Here is a 16659-nt window from a genome sequence, read left to right as displayed (position 1 = left end):
CGCTCAACGCCTGGATTTGTTTAGTGCTAGTGTCATCGTTCTGCCAGACTTCCGTAGGTAGCAGAGCAATCTTTGTTAAGACCTGTCCCACCACAATTGTTAGGGCAGTGCTATACCCCGATATCAAGAGGTTCCAGAAACTTTCCGATAGTAGACCTTCCATTTTGTCTACAAACTTAGAGAAATAAATTGTTCTAATATCCCAAGTCCCTTCACAGTCTCGAAGTAAATGCTGCAAATTTTGCTTAATGGAGTCTGCACACATATTGCACAGAGTGATGGCGTTGTGATTTTGTCGTCTAATGTTTAAAATTTCTCCTGTGTGGATTAAGAATAGGCGCGCCCTAAGGAATATGTTTCATGATTCCCTATTTGGATGCTTTTGTAGCTACTTTGGTAACTCTCCCAGTTTTTTATCCAGAGTTAGGAAGCTATTCTTTGGTTTTGAGCGCCGCGTTTTCCACTCCTGTCTTAATGCAATCCATTGTTTAAGTTTCTTTCTTCGCTTTCAGGGGATTGTTTTTCAGACTTTCTACCGTCAAATCGGCATCTGTCAAGATTCTCACAACTCTAACTTCCACCTGATGAAGTATCTTTGACCTGTCCGTTTGTAGCTGCGTCTTTATAGCCTCATAAAGTGAGTTTTTTTGTGGGGTTACTATCAACCTATACAATGAGAGCAATCTCCAACCCACTTGTTGCTGCAGTGATTTTAGTCCGAGTTCAAACCTTAAAACGGACATAGGAAGGCAGTTGGGTTGGCCTAATGTTCTTTTCCATAACTGACCTTCCACTTTTTGCCAGTCTATATCCCATAGAGTTGGTTTGGCCTTCAGTCCATATAGTATCACTGGAATTATTTTTACAATGTAAAACTTTAGTAGCGGCATGATTGAGAATTTACAAAGTTTACGAAGAATTTTTTTCATCTGCAGCACCGCTTTCTCAACCTTTAGCCTTATTTCTGCTTCCGCTTTACTGGCTGATGAGAAACAATGCACCATGTAACCCAAGTATACTAACTGTTCTGTTCTCTCAATTGCCTCACCTTCAAAAAAACATTTTCCATAGTTAATGTGCTTTTTTGGGTGTTTCAGCACTAACATTTTGGACTTCTTTGGGTTTACTTGGAGTCCATTTATTTTAGTGTATACACCTAGGCCATTCAATAAGCGTTGCAGCCCTAATGCTGTCCTGTCAATCAAGACAATGTCATCAGCATAGGCGAGCCAAAAAACCTTGGTTGAATTTAGTTTTGGCCTCGCCATTGTCCAGGATTGCAAAAAGGCCCCCAGGTCTGACAAATACACATTAAATAAAAATGGCGCTCCCAGGCACCCTTGTCTCACGCCTTGTTCAACATTAATTGAATGAGTAAAATGACCAACCTCGTCTAATCTTACCATCAATGAAGTATCTTTGTGTAATTCAATTAATATTGACAACAACCTTCTCGGTAGTCCCCAGTTTCTCAATTTAGCACACAGATGCTCCCTTATCACTAGATCGATGGCCCTGGAGAAATCTATCCAGGCTCCATATATCGGGCCCTCCCTATACTCTTTAGAATGTTCTGCTAAAAGATTCAAAGCCAAGCCATTTAATGTTGTGGACATACCACTTCTGAACCCTGTTTGAAATTTAGATAAGACATTTGTTTTCTTTGCCCAGTCCTCTAGCTCTATCAAGAGAATTCTCATAAATATTTTGCTTTCAATGTTGAGGAGGGCGATTGGCCTATAGTTCTCTGGTTGCGACCGGTCGCCCCCCCTTACAGAATGGAATAACGACTGCTTGCTTCCAGGAAGATGGAAAACTTTGTGCCTCTAATATTTCATTATAAAGGTTGAAAAGACGATATGCCCATGTTTTGGCATTATTTTTTAAAACCTGGTAGGTTAGCCCATTTGGGCCCGCCGCCTTCGAAGATGAAGCATTCAGGATGAGCTCTTCTATTAGTTTTGTATCATATTTAATTTCCCACTGTGCGACTTCCTTCTCTCCTCCGTGGGACCCTCTGACGTATTTTTAAAATGTTTTGGGAGATAGTCTGTCCAGCTCTTTTCAGACACTAGATTACATTGAGTGCTATTGCTAATTGATTTCTTGCCCGAGTTATTTATAATTGACCAAAAGTTACGAGTGCTGTTTTCACAAAGGGCAAAGAGCATCCTCTCGTTATCTTGTTGGTGCCGCAGGATTTTCCTTGCTCGTGACCATTGCTTATAACTTCTTCTGAGCTTTTCTAACTCTCCTCATAATTTTGTTTGGTCTATTATGATTTTTTTAATCGTCTGCATTCTTTCCTTAAGGTCTTTTTCTATATCTATAGAAACCTATAACCTATATCTCATCTGCCTGCTCGCCAACAACTCTGTCCTTCACTTCCTTTCCCTCCCCTCTAACCTGCCTCTGTCCTTCACTTCCTCTGCCTCCACTCTATCACTTCACCTACCATGGTCACATCCCGAGCACAGCTGGCCGTACTGCTTACCCACACTTAAAAAGTCCCATGTTGGTTGTCCTTAATCTATGTATGTCCACTTATGTATTGTCCCCTGTGAATGTTCCATTTACTCCCCTCCACAACTTGGTCAGAATGTCCCTCAAACTCACCCGATTGTAAGAAGCTTGCCGCTTCCTGTCAAATGGGATTTCTTATCTATTGTACGTTCTTTTGTGATCAAAAGAGCATTGTTCCTCCTGTATATGATTAAGTAAATAAATACATTAAAAAAGATCCCTTTTATCACAGAACATAATTATCCTGTGATCATTATTATGTTCCCAAAAGGCTCTTTGATTTTATGCAAAGCAAGCTAGATCCCTCGCTTGCTATTTGTCCTCTTCCCCTTTTTTAATTGGGTATTTTGAAAGAGTATGATAGTAGTGTGCTGGGCTGTCCACCTTGGAATGATAACATTCTATTCTTTGTTATTCTACGGTTTGGTAATGTGACTTGCCCAGTGAGACAAGGGTAATATTCTTATCATGACTGTAATATATATTGGAAGTGATTATTAGAATTCACCAAAATGCCAGGGGTAGCGAAAGTGACATAGCATGACCCTTGACCTCTGATAACATCACAGGACGTGATGTAATTTGACCCCACCCGGAAGTGACATCACGGGAAGCGATGGAACACAACCTTCCACCCCGTGACAAAACTGGAAGTGCCATCACATAGCTTTGTTCCTAAGTACACTACGAAAAATATGGTTATGATATTACTGTACTGTGATATACATTTCACCCAAGAATGGATCACCATATGTATCGCTAAAATCAGTGTGTATAGGCCCATATGACCAAATTACTGTGAATGCAAGCAGACGTCCAAGGCCATAAGATAATGATGTGTTATTATATAGCACTTACACTTAAGCGCTTTATATAGAACAAATATACATACAATATCACCCAACCTGTGTTGGTAGTCATTTATCGACCTCAGAAGGATGAAAGGCTGCGTGTTGGCCTTGCCAGGATTCGAACCGGCAGTTTACACATACACACATCGCAGCAGTGAGCGCTCAACCCACAGAGCTATTTTACTGGCTATAGCTATTGTACCGGCTATGGTAAAATGAACAATTACATATGTGAATGCTCTCACAGTCAGAAAGCAAATTACACTCTGCAGTGGATACCATTAAACTGGTAACTGAGATTTAACAGCCGGCCAGTTCATCTGCAGGTCTGGTGCAAAGTTGTCCACATGTCAAGCCTGCGTGGATCTACTTTTCAGGCTTCAGAGGTTGGTAAAATACATACCATTGTGAGGGTTCATAACTGTGTATTATAGAATTTAGAAAAGCGCAGGGAGCGCAGCGCATTCACATGGCTTCCCGTACTCCTAGCATGCAATACCTCAAACATGCAAACAAACATCTACCACAAAGCATTAATTGTGGCACCAACAAATCAAGGGCCACTTTCTGTACTATGATCAAAATCTCTACACCGTACACAAGGTTTTAAGCACAAGCATTTTGTCAAGTGGCCGAGGACATTGAGACGGAATGTCTTGTGACGCCTGGAGGCTGCCCTTGGGTGGTAGCGATGCGCGGTATAAATCAACATAACATGACCGTAACAGAGACAACAGCAGAAAAAAACATGTTATAACTGCAACTTGCGAAAAGCAAAATACATAGTCCAAAATGGATGCTTATTCTACTCTAAATGCTTTTTGGAAGTTTTTGTCTGCATTGTGAATTTGAGGTGTTTCAGAACAGACTAAATCAGTGACTCACACCCTGAAGTGTACCTGAAATAAACCTTTAATGAGTCTAGCAATTATTGTATAGAATTCCAGAAAGACAAATTATTTGTTGTTCCTGTTCTTTCTTACTTAGCGACACTGCTCAAAGTGTTGCTCTTATGAAACCCCCTGTTAAGAGGCCTGAACAAGAAAGCCAGCCATTCCAGAAACAAAGAGTCACATGGTGCTGGCCATAGCATTTCTTTTCCTCCTTTTTTTTAGGGGTAGAAAAGGGGACCACAGGGGTAGCAAGGGAGACCTCAGGGTTTGCAGCTGTGACCCCTAGCGACCCCCAAATGACGTCCCTGTTAGAATTAAAGATAGTATTTTTGAAAGAGACCATTTACCACGTTTGTACAATGAAATAGTTAACTTTCAATTTAAAACCTGCTTTTGCTAGAAAAACAAACATACCGTCCCGCCCCCACCCCCGACATCATGTCTGTTTTTTCCTGGGGTCACAAATCTGTCAGCAATTGCTGAGGTAGGTGGCTCTAGCAAACACACACCTGACTAGGAGACTCTCAATGACATAGAAAGAGACAGACACACAGAGTGAGACAGACTGAGAGGGAGAGACAGACATGCAAAAAAGAGAGTGCAAAGAGTGAGTGAGAGAAAGTGCTAGATCGGCATTTGATACACATGGCATATGCAGTGAAATAAATCATTTCTTCAAGATAATTGTTTTTTTTGGCAGCACAATATTGTAACATCTCTAAAAAGTAGATTCCGTTAAAAAGAAAAAAACTTTTTTAATGAAATTCAGTTGATTTGCATACCTAACATGTACATTAAGTGTATTTACATGATGCTTAACAGCAAGATGCGCCATTTCAACAAACTGATTCAGAGCAGGTGATGTTATCAAACATGTATAACCGTGGAGCGATTTAGTTGGCCCATGTAAAGTGTGATAGGATCATTTGGCCCTGGCTTTTAAGCAACCAGTTTTCAGTTTAAATGTTTACATCCCACGTGAGACTGTGTGCTTCGACAACGTTGCTCAAAATTAAACACTTGTGTCTTTTAAGCAGTGTGCATGAACTGCGCTGTTAGTAACACTGTGATTTTGTGCAGTATCCGGGATCCACATCCAGTGATTAAATCTTTACTGATAAGTCCTAAAACAGAAAGCTGCAAAGGTAGCGCAGAAGGTTGAGTGGCTGTTGCTGTAATGTTGCTTGGTTAGAGCTGCCTGTGAATGATATCACTTTTTCAATTCCCTTTGAACCATGTGTAATAATTGCATAATTGTGTCTGAGGGAAGGGTGGTGGGATTTCTGTATAATGTTCCCTGGGGGAAAACATCAATCCCCCCACCTCTTGCAGGAGAAAAAATGTGCCATACAATATACAAATAAGAAATGATGTGTGAGAATAAGCACATCTGATTCCATGTGCCACAAAATATGTCCATTCAATGTAAGTATATTTTATGGTAGTTAACCGTCAATGGCATGGCCTCTGCGCACTGAGGCTGTCTGGACCGACATTGCATAAGAATGACTCATGGTTTATTACACGGCACACGCAAGCCAGGGAACTCCTTCCCCTAAAATAAATGTGGCGCACAATAAAATGCTTTTTATTTTTTTAGTATACTACGGATTCTTTTTGAGTAGGCCTCCAACCCGTCTCTCACCCAACCTCCACAAACACCCCATGTCACAATGGACTACGAACCAGACTTGTGTGTATCAATAAGATATTTATTATTTAATGTCAAAGGAAAATCAACCAATTACAACAGCCACCAATGTTGTGGCAACACAAAATGCAATAATCTCTACATAACAACCAGGTTAAGATATACTGTCACAATTACTTCCTTTTTTTTAATGGCAGAACAGAAACAGAACAATTTACCACACAATTTAGCATTAGCATTAAGCATTCCCCCTGCAACAGAAAAATATCAGGGAAAAGACATGATGTGCGGGTTGACAAAAAGCAATGTATATTATGTTTCACTTACAAAATACCAGTGACATTTGAAAAGTCACTTTATTTTCATGGAAAAATGTCAGCACAAGGCAAACCCTTTTGCTGGCTGTGGGCAAACTTCACAAGGAAATCTCCCACTGCCAGTCTGGATGTTACATCTCCCATCTAATTACCAACTGCATTAAAGTGTCCTGCTAAAGGTATTGAAAACCAGTGTCCCAAGATGGGCTGGCTCTGAAGGCAGTGACTGCAGGACAAGTTCCCCTTGGCTGGAGCAACACCAGTATGTGTGAAAATGGGGGCAACAACTTCAAAGAGCAAGATTCCAACACAAAGAGACTGATAAAAAAACTCTGGGTACAGGCTGACCCAGTGAAAGCAAATGGCCTGAAGGCAGGAGAATGGCCATTTGTCCCACATGAAGATGCACAATGAATTTAAAAGGAATATTATCATTTAGTCCTTTTTCTCAGCAACTGTAAGTCGTACTGATTTCATTTATGTACCACGTTTATGTAGTTTTCAGGTGATTGGAGTGATATCAAATTCCTCCACCTGCGACTCAAGGAACTGTAATTGCCAGTTAAACTAGGGTTTTGGCTGATCTGAACCTGTTCCAAATGTGAGAGTTGGTGAACGGATGGAGAATAAAATTAGGGATATGAGTAATAACTTACACATTCATAACTGTTATGCTTTTTATGAAAACGGCTGAAAAGTGACACATGGACGTGCAACATGGCGTGGACCTGGTGGTCTGCTTATCTAATTCCCCATGATTAGCTGAATCAGAAAATATGTATATTATGGCAGTTGCTAGTAAAATTATGTGTTGATACATAACTAGTTTTTGCCAAACATTTGAAAGGAGAACAAATAACAATTACAAATGGGAATTGCCATATGTTGCTTCTGACCCCTAAACTAATCCTGACTGGGAGGCTGGGTTTGGGAGACACCTAAACAAATGTGTACCCATCCACATCTGGGCAGACACCTAATACACATTAAGCGATCCAAAACATCTTCAGAATAATACTTCCCATTACAAAATGTCTATCCACACCCCCACCAGTAGAAACACAATTCAAAACATGCTCTACCACCACTGATACACCGAAAGCAAACATGCACAGGCCCCGCACCACATATGTCAACCATAGTTTTCTACCCACCCCCTAGTGATGCTCCCTTCCCTACTGGCAAAACACATGTCAACATGGCCATATTGGCAAGTCAGTCACAGTAATGCCACCATGCCTACCTCAAACAATGCCCACCATGAAACAACACCCATGAAAACATTTACAAAGGAAGTGCCATGCCATCCACAGCATACATGTTTGACACACGCACACACGTCATGTGTTGAATTTACTCGCACTCAGATGCTGTCACTGTTTAAATCCTGCTGTCCCTGAATTTTGCAATGCTGTTGAATTTAACTGTGCTCAGAAGCTGCCACTGTTTAAATCCAGCTGCCTCTGAACTTTGCTATGGTGTTGAATTTAGCCGCATTCAAAACAGCTGCCACTGTTTTAAATCCTGCCACCCTTTGATGATTGCTACTGTTTCAATCTTGCTGCCTTTGAATCTTCCCACTGTGCTGAATTTAGCTGCCCGTTGACATTTTCCACTGCCCCTAAATTTTGCCATTGTCTTGAATTTAGCCTTGGTCATAAGCTGCCACTGTTTCAATCCTGCTGCCCCTGAATTTTAGCATCGTGTTGAATTTAGCCACATTCAGAAGCTGGCACTGTTCAAATCCTGCTGCCCCTGATTTTTGTCTGGGTGTTGAATTTAGCAAAGTTCAGAAGCTACCACTGTTTAAATCCTGCAGCCCCTGAAATTTGCCATGGTGCTGAATTAAGTCGCGCTCAGAATCTTCCACTGCGTAAATCCTGCTGCCCCTGAATTTTGCTGCACTCAGAAACTGCCACTGTTCAAATCCTGCTGCCCTTGATTTCTGCCATTGTGTTGAATTTAGCCACGCTCAGAAGCTGCCAATGTTGAAATCATGATGCCCCTGAATTTTGTCATGGTGTTGAATTTAGCCGCGCTCAAAAGCTGCCACTGTTTAAATCCTGCTGCCCCTGAATTTTGCCATTGTGTTGAATCTAGCCGCACTCAGAAGCTGCCACTGTTGTTTAAATCCTGCTGCCTTTGAATCTTAGCACTAAATTTAGCAGCATAAGGAGAGTAGCCACTGTGTTGAATTCAGCTGCCCGATGAAGTTTGCCACGGCTAAAATTCTGCTGCCCCAGAATTTTACAACTGTGTTGAATTTAGCTACACTGGGAGAGGTGCAACTGTGTGGAATTCTATATGCATTGGGAAAGTAGCCACTGTGTAGAATTGTAGCTGCTTTGTGGAGTTTGGCGCTGTTTAAATCCTGCTGCCCTTTGAATTTCCAGTGTGCGAATTTAGCTGCATTAGGAGAGTAGCTTCTACATTGACTTTAGCTTCCCTGTAGTTTGCCAGTGTTTAAATCCTGCTGCCCTCTGAATTTTAGCAATGTTTTAAATCTAGTGCCCTTAGAACTTTGCCACTGTGTTGAATCGAGCTGCAGAAATATAGAATAACATACTAACCACCTCCTGCTCTTCTCCGGCATACCTCCCACATACAACACACACCCTAAAAGGCCAGCCATACTACACTCAAAAACACACACGCCACAAGTCCACCACAAGAACAAACAACCAAAAACAACAAACAACCCAGACACTAGACATTACCCCTCCAGACAAAAAAAGCCCATTGCAAACAACAAAGCACACTCAAAAATAAAGTTCTGCAAGCATCAACAGAAGAGCACAACCTCTATCCTATCCCTCTTCCTTAAATAACCTACCCCACCCACTTCCTTACAGAGACACGTGAACGCCTTGCAACCATGAAAATGGTAGCTTTGCGTGGTATAAACCAATTTAGCATAGCATAACATTACAGATCACAAATATAAAATAACATTCTGTGAAATACAGCTTCAAGTTGTGTACTCCTCTGCTCAGACAACAAGCATTGGCAATACCAACAGTTTGGGCATTTGGGTAGGCAAGGGAAAGGCACTTTCCAGGCACAGCCTCGGTCACTGATGGTAGCAGCTGTAAAATTGGTGCGAGTACCTAGGCATCTAATAGCAGTGCCTGGCAAATGACTAATACTTATACACAAGCCAAAAGTGTCAGCTTTGCCACTGCTTATTTTTAATAGGACATCAGTGAAGGACAGGCATAGCACATATAAATCGAGTGGCTGAAGGCAGAACTGGTTATGTCATTTTTATTACACCAGTAATGGGTTTATAACTCCAATGAAGCCATTAACACTTAGAAGACTGCTTTGAAAAAGAACTGGCAGGCACAGTGAGTGCACGGTTTGATGGTAAGGCTTGATAAAACAAGCTCAAAGAGTTCCCATGAGGAGGTGTTTTGGGCGGGGAGGGGCAGTAACCGAGTGGGAATGGCCATGGGGATTAGCATAGCCATGAACAGTCAATGGGTGGTAAATAAGCAAACAACACATACAAGCTGTGTCCCTCCTCCTCTGCCATTTCTCCCTATCTGTACACTAATGCAATAGTATCAGCTTATAGGTGTGGCAAGCCCAAACTAATAAAATGTATGGTTTGGCGCAACACTGGCAGCAGTAGTGCAAGCTTTTCCCTCCATGTAGAACAGGTAGAGCACATGCAGCTGCAGTGCAAGTCCCACTCACATAAATCATATACAGAACAGGAAGTAGCTGCATGCTCCCCTCATACACACAGCGACCAGGTATAGAGTTGGCAGTACAAGTAACAGGAATGCATGCTTCAGACAGGTACTCAGCAGATGCAGAGCCGGCAGCAGCCATGCAAGCTTCCCTCACAGATACCAGGCACTGTACAAGCAACAAGAATGCAAGCTTCAGACGGGTACACAACTGGTACAGAGCAGGTAGCAGCCGTGCAAGTTCTCTTATACACACAGAGACCAGGTACAGAGCTGGCAGTACAAGTAACAAGAATGCAAGCTTTGGTCACAGATGCAACAGGTACAGAGCAGATAACAGCCTTGCAAGCTTCCCTCAAACACACAGAACAGGTACAGAGATGGCAGTACAAGTAGCAGGAATGCAAGTTTCCGATGGATAAACAACAGGTACAGAGCAGGCAGCAGACTGGTGGCAGTATAAGTAACATGCAAGCTTCAGACGGGTAAACAACAGGTATAGAGCAATCAGCAACAGTGCAAGCTTCCCTCATACATACAGAGACCAGGTACAGAGATGGCAGTATAAGTAACAGGAATGCAAGCTTTGGTCACAGATGCAACAGGTACAGAGCAGGCAACAGCCTTGCAAGCTTCCCTCAAACACACAGAACAGGTACAGAGATGGCAGTACAAGTAACAGGAATGCAAGCCTCCGATGGGTACACAACAGGTACAGAGCAGGCAGCAGACTGGTGCCAGTATAAGTAACATGCAAGCTTCAGACGGGTAAACAACAGGTATAGAGCAATCAGCAACAGTGCAAGCTTCCCTCATACACACAGAGACCAGGTACAGAGATGGCAGTACAAGTAACAGGAATGCAAGCTTCGGTCACAGATGCAACAGGTACAGAGCAGGCAACCGCCTTGCAAGCTTCCCTCAAACACACAGAACAGGTACAGAGATGGCAGTACAAGTAACAGGAATGCAAGCCTCCGATGGGTACACAACAGGTACACAGCAGGCAGCAGACTGGTGGCAGTATAAGTAACATCTAAGCTTCAGACGGGTAAACAACAGGTATAGAGCAATCAGCAACAGTGCAAGCTTCCCTCATACATACAGAGACCAGGTACAGAGATGGCAGTACAAGTAACAGGAATGCAAGCTTCGGTCACAGATGCAACAGGTACAGAGCAGGCAACAGCCTTGCAAGCTTCCCTCAAACACACAGAACAGGTACAGAGATGGCAGTACAAGTAACAGGAATGCAAGCCTCTGATGGGTACACAACAGGTACAGAGCAGGCAGCAGACTGGTGGCAGTATAAGTAACATGCAAGCTTCAGAAGGGTAAACAACAGGTATAGAGCAATCAGCAACAGTGCAAGCTTCCCTCATACATACAGAGACCAGGTACAGAGATGGCAGTACAAGTAACAGGAATGCAAGCCTCCGATGGGTACACAACAGGTACAAAGCAGGCAGCAGACTGGTGGCAGTATAAGTAACATGCAAGCTTCAGACGGGTAAACAACAGGTATAGAGCAATCAGTAACAGTGCAAGCTTCCCTCATACATACAGAGACCAGGTACAGAGATGGCAGTACAAGTAACAGGAATTCAAGCTTCGGTCACAGATGCAACAGGTACAGAGCAGGCAACAGCCTTGCAAGCTTCCCTCAAACACACAGAACTGGTACAGAGATGGCAGTACAAGTAACAGGAATGCAAGCTTCCGATGGGGACACAACTGGTACAGAGCAGGCAGCAGCCGTGCAAGTTCTCTTATACACACAGAGACAAGGTACAGAGCTGGCAGTACAAGTAACAGGAATGCAAGCTTTGGTCACAGATGCAACAGGTACAGAGCAGGCAACAGCCTTGCAAGGTTCCCTCAAACACACAGAACAGGTACAGAGATGGCAGTACAAGTAACAGGAATGCAAGCCTCCGATGGGTACACAACAGGTACACAGCAGGCAGCAGACTGGTGGCAGTATAAGTAACATGCAAGCTTCAGATGGGTAAACAACAGGTATAGAGCAATCAGCAACAGTGCAAGCTTCCCTCAAACACACAGAACAGGTACAGAGATGGCAGTACAAGTAATAGGAATGCAAGCCTCCGATGGGTACACATCAGGTACAGAGCAGGCAGCAGACTGGTGCCAGTATAAGTAACATGCAAGCTTCAGACGGGTAAACAACAGGTAAAGAGCAATCAGCAACAGTGCAAGCTTCCCTCATACACACAGAGACCAGGTACAGAGATGGCAGTACAAGTAACAGGAATGCAAGCTTCGGTCACAGATGCAACAGGTACAGAGCAGGCAACCGCCTTGCAAGCTTCCCTCAAACACACAGAACAGGTACAGAGATGGCAGTACAAGTAACAGGAATGCAAGCCTCCGATGGGTACACAACAGGTACACAGCAGGCAGCAGACTGGTGGCAGTATAAGTAACATCTAAGCTTCAGACGGGTAAACAACAGGTATAGAGCAATCAGCAACAGTGCAAGCTTCCCTCATACATACAGAGACCAGGTACAGAGATGGCAGTACAAGTAACAGGAATGCAAGCTTCGGTCACAGATGCAACAGGTACAGAGCAGGCAACAGCCTTGCAAGCGTCCCTCAAACACACAGAACAGGTACAGAGATGGCAGTACAAGTAACAGGAATGCAAGCCTCTGATGGGTACACAACAGGTACAGAGCAGGCAGCAGACTGGTGGCAGTATAAGTAACATGCAAGCTTCAGAAGGGTAAACAACAGGTATAGAGCAATCAGCAACAGTGCAAGCTTCCCTCATACATACAGAGACCAGGTACAGAGATGGCAGTACAAGTAACAGGAATGCAAGCCTCCGATGGGTACACAACAGGTACAAAGCAGGCAGCAGACTGGTGGCAGTATAAGTAACATGCAAGCTTCAGACGGGTAAACAACAGGTATAGAGCAATCAGTAACAGTGCAAGCTTCCCTCATACATACAGAGACCAGGTACAGAGATGGCAGTACAAGTAACTGGAATTCAAGCTTCGGTCACAGATGCAACAGGTACAGAGCAGGCAACAGCCTTGCAAGCTTCCCTCAAACACACAGAACTGGTACAGAGATGGCAGTACAAGTAACAGGAATGCAAGCTTCCGATGGGGACACAACTGGTACAGAGCAGGCAGCAGCCGTGCAAGTTCTCTTATACACACAGAGACCAGGTACAGAGCTGGTAGTATAAGTAACAGGAATGCAAGCTTTGGTCACAGATGCAACAGGTACAGAGCAGGCAACAGCCTTGCAAGCTTCCCTCAAACACACAGAACAGGTACAGAGATGGCAGTACAAGTAACAGGAATGCAAGCCTCCGATGGGTACACAACAGGTACACAGCAGGCAGCAGACTGGTGGCAGTATAAGTAACATGCAAGCTTCAGACGGGTAAACAACAGGTATAGAGTAATCATCAACAGTGCAAGCTTCCTTCATACACACAGAGACCAGGTACAGAGCTGGCAGTACAAGTAACAGGAATGCAACCCTCCGATAGGTACACAACAGGTACAGAGCAGGCAGCAGACTGCTGGCAGTATAAGTAACATGCAAGCTTCAGACGGGTAAACGACAGGTATAGCGCAATCAGCAACAGTGCAAGCTTCCCTCATACATACAGAGACCAGGTACAGAGATGGCAGTAAAAGTAACAGGAATTCAAGCTTCGGTCACAGATGCAACAGGTACAGAGCAGGCAACAGCCTTGCAAGCTTCCCTCAAACACACAGAACTGGTACAGAGATGGCAGTACAAGTAACAGAAATGCAAGCCTCCGATGGGTACACAACAGGTACAGAGCAGGCAGCAGACTGGTGGCAGTATAAGTAACATGCAAGCTTCAGACGCGTAAATAAAAGGTATAGAGCAATCAGCAACAGTGCAAGCTTCCCTCATACATACAGAGACCAGGTACAGATGTGGCAGTACAAGTAACAGGAATGCAAGCCTCCGATCGGTACACAACAGGTACAGAGCAGGCAGCATAAGTAACATGCAAGCTTCAGACGGGGAAACAACAGGTATAGAGCAATCAGCAACAGTGCAAGCTTCCCTCATACATACAGAGGCCAGGTACAGAGATGGCAGTAAAAGTAACAGGAATTCAAGCTTCGGTCACAGATGCAACAGGTACAGAGCAGGCAACAGCCTTGCAAGCTTCCCTCAAACACACAGAACAGGTACAGAGATGGCAGTACAAGTAACAGGAATGCAAGCCTCTGATGGATACACAACAGGTACAGAGCAGGCAGCAGACTGGTGGCAGTATAAGTAACATGCAAGCTTCAGACGCGTAAATAAAAGGTATAGAGCAATCAGCAACAGTGCAAGCTTCCCTCATACCTACAGAGACCAGGTACAGAGATGGCAGTACAAGTAACAGGAATGTAAGCCTCCGATAGGTACACAACAGGTACAGAGCAGGCAGCAGACTGGTGGCAGTATAAGTAACATGCAAGCTTCAGACGGGTAAACAACAGGTATAGAGCAATCAGCAACAGTGCAAGCTTCCCTCATACATACAGAGACCAGGTACAGAGATGGCAGTACAAGTAACAGGAATTCAAGCTTCGGTCACAGATGCAACAGGTACAGAGCAGGCAACAGCCTTGCAAGCTTCCCTCAAACACACAGAACTGGTACAGAGATGGCAGTACAAGTAACAGGAATGCAAGCTTCCGATGGGGACACAACAGGTACAGAGCAGGCAGCAGTGAGAATGTACAAAAGAACAGTAAGATTGGCAAGAGTGAACCGACAGAGGGAGGCCTGCAGAACGGGGCAAAGCATGATGCCCGGTGAACATTGTGTTGACAAAGAATGAACCCGACAGACAGATGTCCACAGTGAACTGTTTAAAAAAACATCAAGACTTTTGAATGCGAAAGTTGAAAATATCTTTGAATACAAGCCATAGGGAACCCAATGGAGGGAGGCTGACATTTGAGAGGGGTCTGAGCCTGGAAGAGGGGGACCTAAGGGTGAAGATTCCTCCCCCCAAAAGGGAGGCAAATAGTCGAGAAGGGTCTGAGCCCGGAAGAGGGGGATCCAGGTGTGAAAAGCCCTCACCCACCGACACATGAATGTACCGGATAAAGTTGTTATAAAAACAAGACATAGTGAAACCGACGGAGGTAGGATGACCATCGAGAGGGGTCTGAGCCCAGAAGAGGGGGACCCGGGGTGAAGAATCATCACCCCAAGTACAATCAGGAAGGAATTTTTGTTTGTTATTTCGAACCTACCAGGCCCTCAGAAGCAAGATACTTACCCATTGAAGGTCCTGATATTGCTAGAAACTTTTTGTGGATCTGAGCACCCAGAAGAGGGGGATCCAGGGGTGAAAAGTCATCACCTAACGTGCATACGGAAAGGAACTTTTTGTTTGTTATTTTGAACATATCAGGTCCGCGGAGGCAAGAGACGTTTTGTAGAAAAGAGACATAACCAACGGAGATCCTGATACCTGAGAACAGAACTGTTGTCTCCTGCTGGGAAAGCTTGAGCACGTGCTGTGCTCTGGAATCCCGCCTGGTGCTGTGCTCAAAATGTGGGAAAGGGAGACCCCTGGCTACCACACTCTGACTTATCATTTGTGAACACTCCTTTTTTTCTTGTGAACCCTATCCCACACTGTTTTTGTATTTAGTTGTAAGGTTTGGCAATAGGGTTTTCTTAGTATAGGCCTTTTTGGTTGACAAGACGCCACTAGGACTGCCTTATTATTATTTGATGGTTGTAGCTTGCTCCCATCTTAGATTTAGGTTTAGATTAGGTGTTTTTCCAACCTACCTATACAGTTTAATAAACACCCTTGAGCTGTGATCACTTGTGTCTGTCTTTACTGTTTTTAGTTTCTTACAGTAAGCATTGGCCCTGGGCCAGACAGGGGTGGTTGAGCATACTGCAGTATTGCCTTATAGTACAACAGAAACGATTTACCTGCGAGGCCATGAAGCTCTTCATGTTTTGTAGGTCTTCAATTGACAAGGCTCAAGTCCTAAAAAAGGGGGGGTGCTCAATAATATATGCATAGGCACTGAGTAGAAGGGGTCAGAGGACATAGTTGCATCGTTCTCCTTGCCATGATCATCTATATCACTGGTTGTGGTAGGGTTTCTGTCTCCTCTTCTGCTGAGTTCAGGCTTGCTGACGTGTTAACATGCATCTTGCAACATTAGCAAGTGCTACTTACCTCAAAATGGAAAGGGAGCCTCATCAATGTACCACCTGAACCTTGTTTGGAGGGAGTGGGCAGGCCACATTTGTTTTGTGGGCACAGGAGTAGCATGGGGGAGCAGTGGATCCTTTATGCTTCAAAGACAACTCAGTAGGTTAGGTGACTTTTGCTCACATGTTGTATGTTTAGACCTTCCTATAAATCATATGGCTTTTTTCCTATTCCTGCTTCAAAATGTGCTGTAAAATGTGTTGTTTCAACTTGGGGATGGGTACAGCTCCCTTGTGTCTCTCTCTGTGAATCTCTTTCTCTTATCGAAAATCAAAAGCAGCCACGCCTTAATATACGCACAGTAAATAAACATATCTTTAAGTGAAATATACAAATTTAATTCCTTTACTATCCCCTTGGAGGCAAGTGCACAAGACAAATGAGCATACGCCTTTCAAAACAATTTATCAATCTGGAAAAATAGGAGAGAGGAACATATCTAATAACAATGCAGGCAAAGTATAA

General features: G+C 43.8%; 1 protein-coding gene across 4 annotated transcripts in view; it reads left to right on the top strand.

The window, feature by feature from the left end:
• Nucleotides 1-16659, top strand: part of CARD14 (caspase recruitment domain family member 14) — a 642914-nt gene that overhangs the window by 359165 nt on the left and 267090 nt on the right. The window lies entirely within an intron of this gene.

This window comes from Ambystoma mexicanum, chromosome 3q (genome assembly GCF_040938575.1).
Source record: "Ambystoma mexicanum isolate Mex_15411 chromosome 3q, UKY_AmexF1_1, whole genome shotgun sequence".
Taxonomy (NCBI): domain Eukaryota; kingdom Metazoa; phylum Chordata; class Amphibia; order Caudata; family Ambystomatidae; genus Ambystoma; species Ambystoma mexicanum.
The sequence above is the reverse complement of the archived record's forward strand: the minus strand, read 5'-3'. Positions and strand labels throughout refer to the sequence as shown.